This window comes from Coptis chinensis, chromosome 8 (genome assembly GCF_015680905.1).
Source record: "Coptis chinensis isolate HL-2020 chromosome 8, ASM1568090v1, whole genome shotgun sequence".
Taxonomy (NCBI): domain Eukaryota; kingdom Viridiplantae; phylum Streptophyta; class Magnoliopsida; order Ranunculales; family Ranunculaceae; genus Coptis; species Coptis chinensis.
This window is the reverse complement of record NC_141463.1, coordinates 21,787,329-21,797,663: the sequence shown is the minus strand read 5'-3', so window position 1 is coordinate 21,797,663 and position 10,335 is coordinate 21,787,329. Positions and strand designations below refer to the sequence as shown.

The window sequence follows — 10,335 nt, the reverse complement described above, 5'->3', positions numbered from 1 at the left end:
GATAAGTTGACAAGTAAGAGTCGTGAATCTGCCGAAAGTGGTGGTGGTGGTATATTAGTGGCTTAAGGTGTTTGACTGAATGAGTAAGAGATGGAGACTGTTCTCGTACATAAACTGATTTTAGAAGCTCTTATGCCTGTTGTTTTACTATTAGTTTGCAAGTTTGCTTATTGTTGATTGATATATTGGGCGTGAACGCTATCGATCGTGATTTGGTGACAAATAGATAAACACTCAACGGTAAAAAGATTACTAGCTTTCAATTTGTTGATTGTGTGTGTGTCTTTTTTGCAAAGTTAGGGTACTGAATATTATGATCTAGGAATTTCTGATATCAAGACCCTAATCTTAATGCTACACTTAGCTATTTCATTTTATTCTACCAAGTATCTAGGTGGTGGCGGGGGCACATGTAAGGAAAGTAGGAATTTCCCCATTCATGCGCCTAAATCCATTCCCCACGCTTACACTTTTGGCACCTTAGGTTGATTAGTACAAGGTTATATTGCATGTTTTTATTTGCTTCAACCACCAGATTCAGCCAAAATCTATGAATTGTGTGATTTTATCTTGCTTAATCACATTTTTTTTTCATGTGTATGTAGTACTTGTGTATTGAATTTCTGACATTGAGTATGGATAAGCCTTGGATGTCTATGGATAGACTGTCTGATGAATACGAGGAAGGGGTCAAGTATTTTATAAAATGTGCTGGAGAGCATGCAGGCCCAGACAATCTTAATTTCATAAGATGCCCATGCCTTAATTGTGGGAACCACTTGCATCAGAGTTTGGACGATATTAGGGATCATCTGTTTCATGTTGGTTTTGAAAAAAGTTACAAAACGTGGATATGGCATGGGGAAAAGCCTCACAGTGGAAAGTCCCGAAGTGTCAACACGCATGAACCTCCATGTCAAGACTTTGATATGGAAACCCCATGTGATTTTGGGGACACGGTTAGAATGGTTAATGATGCATATGAGAGTTTCACAGGGAATCCTGAAAAGCTTTGTAAATTGCTTGAAGATGCTGAGAAACCTTTGTACAAAGGTTGTAAAAGCTATACAAAGTATCATCCCTTGTGGAATTGTTCAACTTGAAAGCCAGTAGTGGGTGGTCAGACACGAGTTTTACCAAGCTATTGAAGGTGTTGGGAAAAATGTTGCCGGATAATAACGAAGTGCCACAATCCATGACCAAAGCTAGAAATATTTTGTCTACGTTTGGAATGGAAGTTCAAAAAATACATGCATGTCCCAATGATTGCATACTTTACAGAGGAGATAAGTACAAGGATTTAACTAGTTGTCCAACTTGTGGAACGTCGAGATATCGGGGAAAAGAAGGGTAAAGCACCGCAAAAGTTTTTGTGGTACTTTCGCCTCTCCCAAGGTTTGCAAAGATGTTTCAATCCGCTCAGACATCAAAGGATTTGGTATGGCATGCAGATAGAAGAGTAGAAGTTGATGGTCAAATGCATCATCCAGCAGATTCTCCAGCATGGAAAGAGGTTGATAAAAGGTGGCCAGAGTTCGCTGAAGATCCAAGAAATCTGCGACTTGCTCTTTCGACAGATGGGATCAATCCACATAGTCATCTCAGCTCTAGGCATAGTTCCTGGCCGGTTATGTTGATCACTTACAATCTTCCGCCATGGTTATGTATGAAGAGAAAATTTTTTATGCTGACAATGTTGATATCAGGTCCCCGACAACCTGGTAATGATATTGATGTTTACCTTAGACCTTTAATTGAAGATTTACAAGCTCTTTGGAATCCTGGTGTGGAGGTTTATGATGCCTACAAGCAAGAATCTTTTACATTAAGGGCTGTTTTACTGTGGACGATCAATGATTTTCCTGCTCTTGGAAATTTAGCTGGGTGTAGTGTCAAGGGATATCTTGCTTGTCCAATATGCGTGAGAAAACTGATTCTACAAGATTGAAACACTTCGAATAAAACATATATCAGTCCCATAGAAAGTTCCTTCCAAAAATCATCGTATATCGAAGGCAAAGGAAGGCATTTAATGGTCGACAAGAGTTAAGATCACATCCGGACCGTTAAGCTGGAGAGGTGATTTCAGAGAAGCTCAAAGGGATGAAGGTTATATGGGGAAACCAAAGCTGGTGATTCCAAAGCCAAAAGATCAAGAAAGAAGTCAAAGGCATCCAATGAAGAGTCACAAACACGAGAGAAATGACCTAGCACTTCGATGAGAATGAAAGTGGTAATTATTGGAAGAAGAGATCCATATTTTTTGAGCTTGAATATTAGGAATTCTTGCTTGTGCGACACAATTTGGATGTCATGCATATTGAGAAAAATATTTGTGATAGCATCATCGGCATACTACTTAACATTAAGTACAAGACAAAAGATGACCTCAAAAGTCGCCTAGACCTCTTAGAAATGGACATGAGGAAGGAACTAGCACCAGAGAAAAGGGGAAATAGGACTTATCTTCCACCAGCATGTCATACGTTATCTAGAGCTGAGAAAGAAACAGTATGCAACACGTTGCGTGAACTCAAAGTGCCATATGGATATTCTTCACATTTTAGACACCGCGTGTCGATGCAAGATCTAAAAGTGTATGGTCTCAAGTCTCATGACTGTCACATATTGATGCAGCAACTTCTTCCTGTGGCGATACGATCAGTGTTGCCAAAGCACGTGAGGTATACCATCACTCGGTTGTGTTTCTTTTTCAACTCTCTTTGCACCAAAGTAGTGGATGTGTCCAAATTAAAAGAAATTCAAGACAATTTGGTCCTCACTTTATGTCTACTGGAAATGTACTTTCCACCATCGTTCTTTGACATCATGGTGCATCTATCTGTTCATCTTATAAGGGAGGTTGAGCTTTGTGGGCCAATATTCTTTCGTTGGATGTATCCATTTGAGAGGCAAGTACACAGAAAATTGAATTAACTACTTTCAATAATTCAGTAAAGCTTCATCAATTTGATTGTTTGTTTGTTTGTATTTTATCTTCTTTTGTCACTTTTTGAATATTAGGTTCATGAAAATACTAAAGGGTTACGTGCGGAATCGAAATCGTCCAGAAGGATGCATTGCTGAAAATTATATCCTTGAAGAAGCTGTTGAGTTTCTTAGCGAGTATTTATCTGGAGTGAATGCAGTGGGAGTCCCATCAGTTAGAAACATGGATACTAATGATACGGAGAAAGAAAATACAATTTCTAATGGAAAGCCTCTTGGTGGTATGAATGTTGTTGAAGTCGACGAGAAGACTTGGGAGCAAGCTCATCAATGTGTTTTGGCAAACACTAATGACGTTCAACCTTATATCGAGTGCGTTAGTATAGAATTTTGTTTTTCCTTATTTCACCTAGACAGATAATGGTGACCAAGCTTTTTTCCTAACTTGATAGGAAGCATATGGAACACCTAAAGCTTACTTATCCTCGTAAGTCAGCCAAATGGTATCAAGATGAGCACACTCGCACATTCATTTATTGGATTCGTCAAAGGGTAAGATTATCTGAAATTATTTTACATCTAATACAACTTTGCTAAATTCGACTAAGATTCTTGGATAACTTGGATAATCAGGTTAATGAGGAGGCAGCAGCTACCAGTAACAAACTTTCAAACACCCTGAAAGTTATAGCTCAAGGACCTCGTCGAGACGTTCTAAAGTGTTCAGGCTATGTTATTGGTGGATACCGTTTTCATACGAAGGATCATGAAGCTTCACTAGTAAACCAAAACAGTGGTGTAGGTTTAATGGCGACAACAGTGCAAATTTCTAGTGCAAAGGATAAGAACCCGTTGTTTGAAATGGGTTACTACGGTGTTATAACCGAGATATGGGTCTTTCGACTATCCGGTACTCAAAGTCCTAGTATTTAAGTGTGATTGGGTTGACAACAGAAATGGCATCAAAGTAGACAATTTAGGTTTCACTTCTGTTGACCTTGGTAGAATTGGACATAAGGAAGACCCTTTTGTGATGGCCTCTCAGGCCAAGCAAGTCTTTAATGTACCGACCAACTCAATCTAAAATGGTCAATAGCTTTGAGGACTCTGAAAGAGACTACCTTGAGGAAGGGAATGAGGATGAGCTAGATCATACAAGTAGTAAAGTATTTCGGATGTTGACTCCCTTTAGTTCAGGTGCATCAAGTATCATCTTATCTTGGCGTGTAGATTGTGAGGGGACTTATGTCGACCCTACCTCAAACGATTAAGTTAGAGCATGTTATGATTTTTTTTCCTTTCTATGGAGATGTTTGAACAAGTTTGTTCCTTTATTATTTGACTATTGAATATTGTTATTAAATGTGAATTGTACCTACTTTGATATTTATATTTGCCTTAATACTTTAATTCATGTTATGGATGATCATTTGTCTTATTATTGTTTAATTAATATTGTCCAAGTTATTGATACCTAGCTTATTTCATATGTTGTTATTGGTTCAAGTCTTCATGTCTATACGGTATATAGGAAATCAAAGATGGATCCATGAGAGAATTCTCGATTCGATTTAGATATGGGAGTTGATGAGACTTCCGATACACCAATGGAAGTTAACAATACACAAGCTTCAAGTGTAGAAAGGACGGGGAAGAGGAGCAGTTCAATGCAAAAGATAACAAAATGAGAGAGGGTGAACTATTGAAAGTTCAATACAATGAAGATGGTCAACGTATAGGGGAAGGCGGAAAGGATTTGGCAAGCTACTCAGGTTTGTTAGCGGAGTCCCGAATCTCTATTGTTGATTATGAAAATTGGCATGCTGTCGGAGATGAAGTGAGAGACTTGTTATGGGATAGTATAAAGGTAAATAGCTCCAGTTGTAATATTAATTGTCTAATTAGTCTTAGTTTATTGTAACTTTATAGCTTATTCTTATTTTATAGGCCAAATTCAGCTTGACAGAAGACGAAAAGAAGGGTGTTGTCTCAGATATTGGTGAGAAATGGAAAGAATTCAAGAGTCGGTTGACTAGGTACTATATCACTCCCTACAAAGACCAACCTGAAATGCTTTTGAAGCCGCCTAAAAAACACGAGAAAAATATTAGACGGGAAGATTGGGAAAGATTTGTGAAGTCAAGATTGACACCAAAATTTCAGGTTAGGATAACTTATTTTTGTTAGTTTGATTGGTTTTGGATAATTGTATTCATTTCTAGTTAACAAGCATTCTATCTTCTGATACTTCCTATTGCCTTCATCCCTAAAACCTCAGCCCATGTGCTATTACTTTATGCTGGATTTTCTACTGGGTGTGGGTGTGGGTAGTAATTTGGTAGTCTCTTTAGTCATAGTCTGGGGGCGAGTCTCACGAGTCTAGACGCTTGCTAGATAGCAGCTGCTACTTCCTCTCTAAAACAGGTGCTGCTAGTTAAGGAGGTTTTCCTAAATAGTAGCCAACTTTTAGAATAGTATAGAACATTGATACCTTGTACTTTGTAAAAAGATTAAGCATTTACGGGCATATCTGATTTAGTGTTGGTCTTTGTCTCTCATTCCCCTACTATTGATATGAATTGCCATACTTGCCTTACGCTATTGGCCTTGAATTGGATTATGAGTATTTTCTTAGAATGGCCAGAGGTGCCCCTTCCTTAGCTGATATGAGTATTTTCTTCAGTATGCATCTTAAATTGGATTTTCTATTATTGATACTAGTTGATTCATATAAAAAATGACAACCATGCAGCTGTGTCTATACTTCTGGTACCAGTGTTCACTTGGGGTGGTGTATTGTCTGGTGATAGTGGCTGATTGTGAAGTATTGTGCGATTCCTTAGATTGTGAAGTATCTGGTGATACTTCTGGTACCATTCCTTAGACTGATTGTGAAGAGTATTTGATAGTGGATAATCTGAAGACTGAAGAGTATAGATTGCACATTCTAACAAGTGCCTGAAAAGTTTGTAACTCCTAATGAGAATTTGTAAGTCCATAGGAACTAGCAACCACTAGCATATAGAGACTCTGACTTGAACCATGACCTCCTAGGTTGTAGACAGCATGAACAATCCCTACGATAAAGATGGATGATATACTTTTGGGTGTAAATTGTGCGAAGTCTATCGTCAATCACAATTGTAGTAGAAGTTCTTATTAGAACCCGCTTAAAAGTAAACAAACAGAAGGTTCTGCTGCTATAATGAAAAAAGAAAATGGTTTGTTGCAACTGTGTGGAGGGTGTGTTATGTTATGGAGGGTGTGTTATGTTCAGGAGACACAGTTTGTTGCAACTGTGTCTATACTGTGACAGAACACAGTTTGTTGCAACTGTGTCTATACTATGATTTAACGCGGTATATCTCGACTAGCGGGATATGGGGCCATTCGTAAGCCAAGGACTGCCTTCCTTACTTTGGTTCTTTGCTTCATCAACGAGAATCCTGCTTCAACTAGAGCGACCGATGAAACTAGATCAATCGCTGAAACTTCGCTCTATTGCATCTCTCCGAACAATGAAACCTATCGCATTCTTTTTTAAGGCTAGCGACACAGCTAGTTCTAGTAAAAAAATCTCTTCTTGTGCTGGCACCTTGGATGAAATCCATGTTCTTTCAAGGGTTCCAGTTTCTTTGGTAGCTTTGGGCAAGGCAGTACCTTCCATAGCCCCAAAAAGGCGAAGGAAGAAATACATTGAGAGGAAGTGAGCGAGGGATACAATGTGTTTTCACTTCCGGAAATCACCTTAGTTCTTGATATGTTATGGAGGGTGTGTTATGTTCAGGAGACACAGTTTGTTGCAACTGTGTCTATACTGTGACAGAACTGGTTTGTTGCACCTTGATATGTTATGGGCCATGACCAACTAGGTGCTAGGCCAGGTGAATATAGCAGCTTAAGTCTTTTGATCTCTATCCCTTTAGAAACAGATAATGATTAGTTGAGGAGTTATCATATTATCAAGCAAAAAAAAAAATATTAGTTTTGGAAAATAAAGTTAGAACTAGAACTAAAGTACAAAATAAGAGAATCCATCCACATGTTTGGGCTGCCGAGGCGAAAGCGCCTTCGGAATCTGAGAGATAACCCAAAACTGTAGTCGACTAGCCGGGATATGGGGCCATTCAGAAGCCAAGGACTGCCTTCCTTGCTTTTGGTTGTTGCTTCATCAACGAAACCGCTTCAACTAGAGCGATCGATGAAACTAGATCAATGCTGAAACTTCGCTCTATTGCATCTCCGAACCGCAAAACCTATCGATTCTTTTTTAAGGCTAGCGACACAGCTCCTGTAGTCCCCTTCGGTCAAGTGGCGTTTCTATCCTTCCCTTTTAGTCGAAAGTAGTAAAACCCCCCTCTCGTGGTGGTTCGACCAACCCAATATCTCGATAAAGTATGAATGATAGATAGATTGAACGTTTGATCGTGACTAAACCAAGCAAGCCTATAGTCCGATTGCTCGGTTGAAGCCTTCAAGCCGTTGGATTTAGTAGATCGATCATAGAGAGAGAGAGACTATAAACGATGAATTGAGACCCTAACAGAACCGAACTTGACGGTACCAAAGTGCCGTGGACACCTAGTAATTGCAATGAAATTTCCCCTCATTCTTGATGAAACTTAATCAATGCTGCCTGCCGCTTCAACTCGATAGATCGATTCAACTACTTCTTGCATTCAGGCCAAGCAAGAGAAGGGCAACTACAAGTCAAGCCGGTGAACATAGAGGTTACGTGGTCTATATCCACGGATTCAACGCTCTATTTCTCCTGCAGATCCGCGACCTTTAGTGAGTCGAAAGTGACTTTCTTTCTTCTTTCTTTCGTCTAAGTGGCTTCTCTTTTTAGTAAACCCATGCTCATTATATCATAATAGAAGAAATAATTAGAGAAAGTAAGAACAGTGAATGAACTTAAAGAACCACAGATTTTTACGGATTGTACACCTTTGTGGAGAGAGTAGATCGGCTTTTCGGCTATGAGGATGGCTTAAACCCATTATCATCCATCCTTACATAGAAGAAAAAAATGCATTTGTCGTGGTTAAGTCAGCGAGACCAGTCACATAATCCTAGAGATATAGGAGGTAAGAGGCACTAAAACCGCACACGCATTGCATAATGAACCGATCCCGATCAATCGAGAGAAAGCGGCGAGACCGGGGAATACAAGCAAAGGGAACAGCCTTCCATCGCAACAATTTCATTGCCTCAGGTTAAACAACCGAATCTCCTAGCTCCACTAGTTTTTGAACCAAAGTAAAGTAAGGAAATAAAGAAAAAAGTATATTGGCTGTTGTAGTAATTGGTGTAGGAGCATACGCATAAAAGCCATTTATTCCGTATTTTCGGGTAAAAAGGCCAATCGAATCAAATAAGTCCTCACTCAATAAGAGGGATACGAAGAGTGTGTCCTGTGAGGATGAAGTACCTTAAACTCATGCACATACTCTCTCCCGTGGGATTAAGCGATTCGGGCTTAGACCGGAACCTATACCCTATGAGATTGGATACCGGGACCTCAACATAAGATAATAGAGGAAAAAAGGGTCTAAATGACTTTCCGACCGATGATTATTAACATCTGTGGTAAAAAAATCTCTTCTTGTGCTGGCACCTTGGATGAAATCCATGTTCTTTCAAGGGTTCCAGTTTCTTTGGTAGCTTTGGGCAAGGCAGTACCTTCCATAGCCCCAAAAAGGCGAAGGAAGAAATACATTGAGAGGAAGTGAGCGAGGGATACAATGTGTTTTCACTTCCGGAAATCACCTTAGTTCTTGACCTTCGGCTTGGTTACCCGAGAACGAGTCTCGTCGTAGTGCTTTCATCAGGCCCGGCCCGAGCTCAATCCCCCACTGCCCCAGGCTGATCCAATCCAACGATTGCTTTCCTTAAGAAGCAAGAGAGAAAGAAAGAGAAGGAAGCCGAGTTGAACATAAGATAGAGTTTTAGTTCCAGTGAAAGCCCCTACTCCTAACAAGTTGGAAAGTGAAGTTCAAGTCAAAGATAAGTTTCTTATTTCTGATTTTTTCTTTTGTTCAGTCATGGGCTATTAACTGATTGGTCATAGGTTCGAACATTGATGGCTTCTAGCGAAGAGTTGAGGAGAGATATCCAATTCCCTCCCTTTTAGTTCTCTAGGGTAAGGTCCTCTTGAATGGTATTACAGGGATCCAAGGACACACAGGAGTATCATTGGCTTGGGGCAGTGCATGTGAAGGATGTATCTATCGCCCAAGTGCTTCTCTTTGAGACTCCATCAGCTTCAGGGAGGTATCTCTGCACCAATGTTCGTGACTTTGCCGGCTTATTTAAGAGCCACTTTGCCGAAAGTGGTTTATCCCCATTCGATTCGATTCGGCTGGACTTCAGCTTGAAGTTGCCTTTCAGCTTTCCACGGTAATCGAAGGTACGGAATCAGACCGAGTGGGCGGTGACATAAGCCTTAGATGAGTCTGGGAGAGTAGTATAGGAAAGTCCCCTGCGCATTAAATAAACTCTTTCTCCCTTGCGAATAGGTTCCCTCCCTAAATTTGATTTCCTCCTCTACAGGTGCATCCCCCCGCTATGAGTTCTCATCGAATTGAGCCAAGCGCAAGCCGGTCTCTCTTGGCGGTCGGTCAGTTCAACAGTGTTGATTCAGTAGTGAACTCTATCCGTAATGCATATGCTTTGAATCGGTTCGAACGGAACTATCAAACTCCAGAGCAAGCCACACACATTGTCTCTAGAAGATGTATGGGGCTTAGCGCCACTTCTGCGTCATAGTAGGAACATTTTCCTCCGTCGTCACAACGATAGTAGCTGGAAAAAGAGTAGCACACATTATGCAATGTCCTCTTATATTCAATCGTTGCTGTTGTGGACAGGAGCAGCACTTGTCTGCAGGGCATTGGGTCCAATAAGTTTACCTTCCCAAGCTAGTCAGCTTGTTAAACAGCGTCTTTTGAATTTTGTCAGATCATTATCAACTGTTTTGGCCTTTGCATATTGTCTATCAAGACTCATATATATAGTCATATTTTATTCACAATACATGGACAACAACATTACATGTTCATTCCCCTCTACGCATCTTGCATTCCTACTCCAAGAGTTATTATCAGCCTTTTTTTCTTTTCTCATGAGGTCTTTAGTCCTGCTTTGGTCATCATAGCAGCAGTTTGCTAAATTTAGATTTAAACTGCGTCTCCGTTAGTGTTTATAGTTTATATTGAAGTCAAGAAACTCTGTTACATGGTTAATAAATATGTGGATTGCTTCCAGCATGACATTAGCATTCGAAGGAGTGTGCGGGGAGGAGGGATTCTCACAAATCTCTCTACTCATGCCACTCATTTATGCAGCTTAACTTCTACTACTCGGTGTTCTCCTTTAAACCCATAT

At 40.1% G+C, this 10,335-nt stretch overlaps 1 pseudogene; it reads left to right on the top strand.

Annotated features, from left to right (window-relative positions):
• Positions 1-635: 635 nt before the first annotated feature.
• LOC147480501 (uncharacterized) lies at positions 636-2,070 on the top strand (annotated as a pseudogene).
• The last annotated feature ends 8,265 nt before the right edge of the window (positions 2,071-10,335 follow it).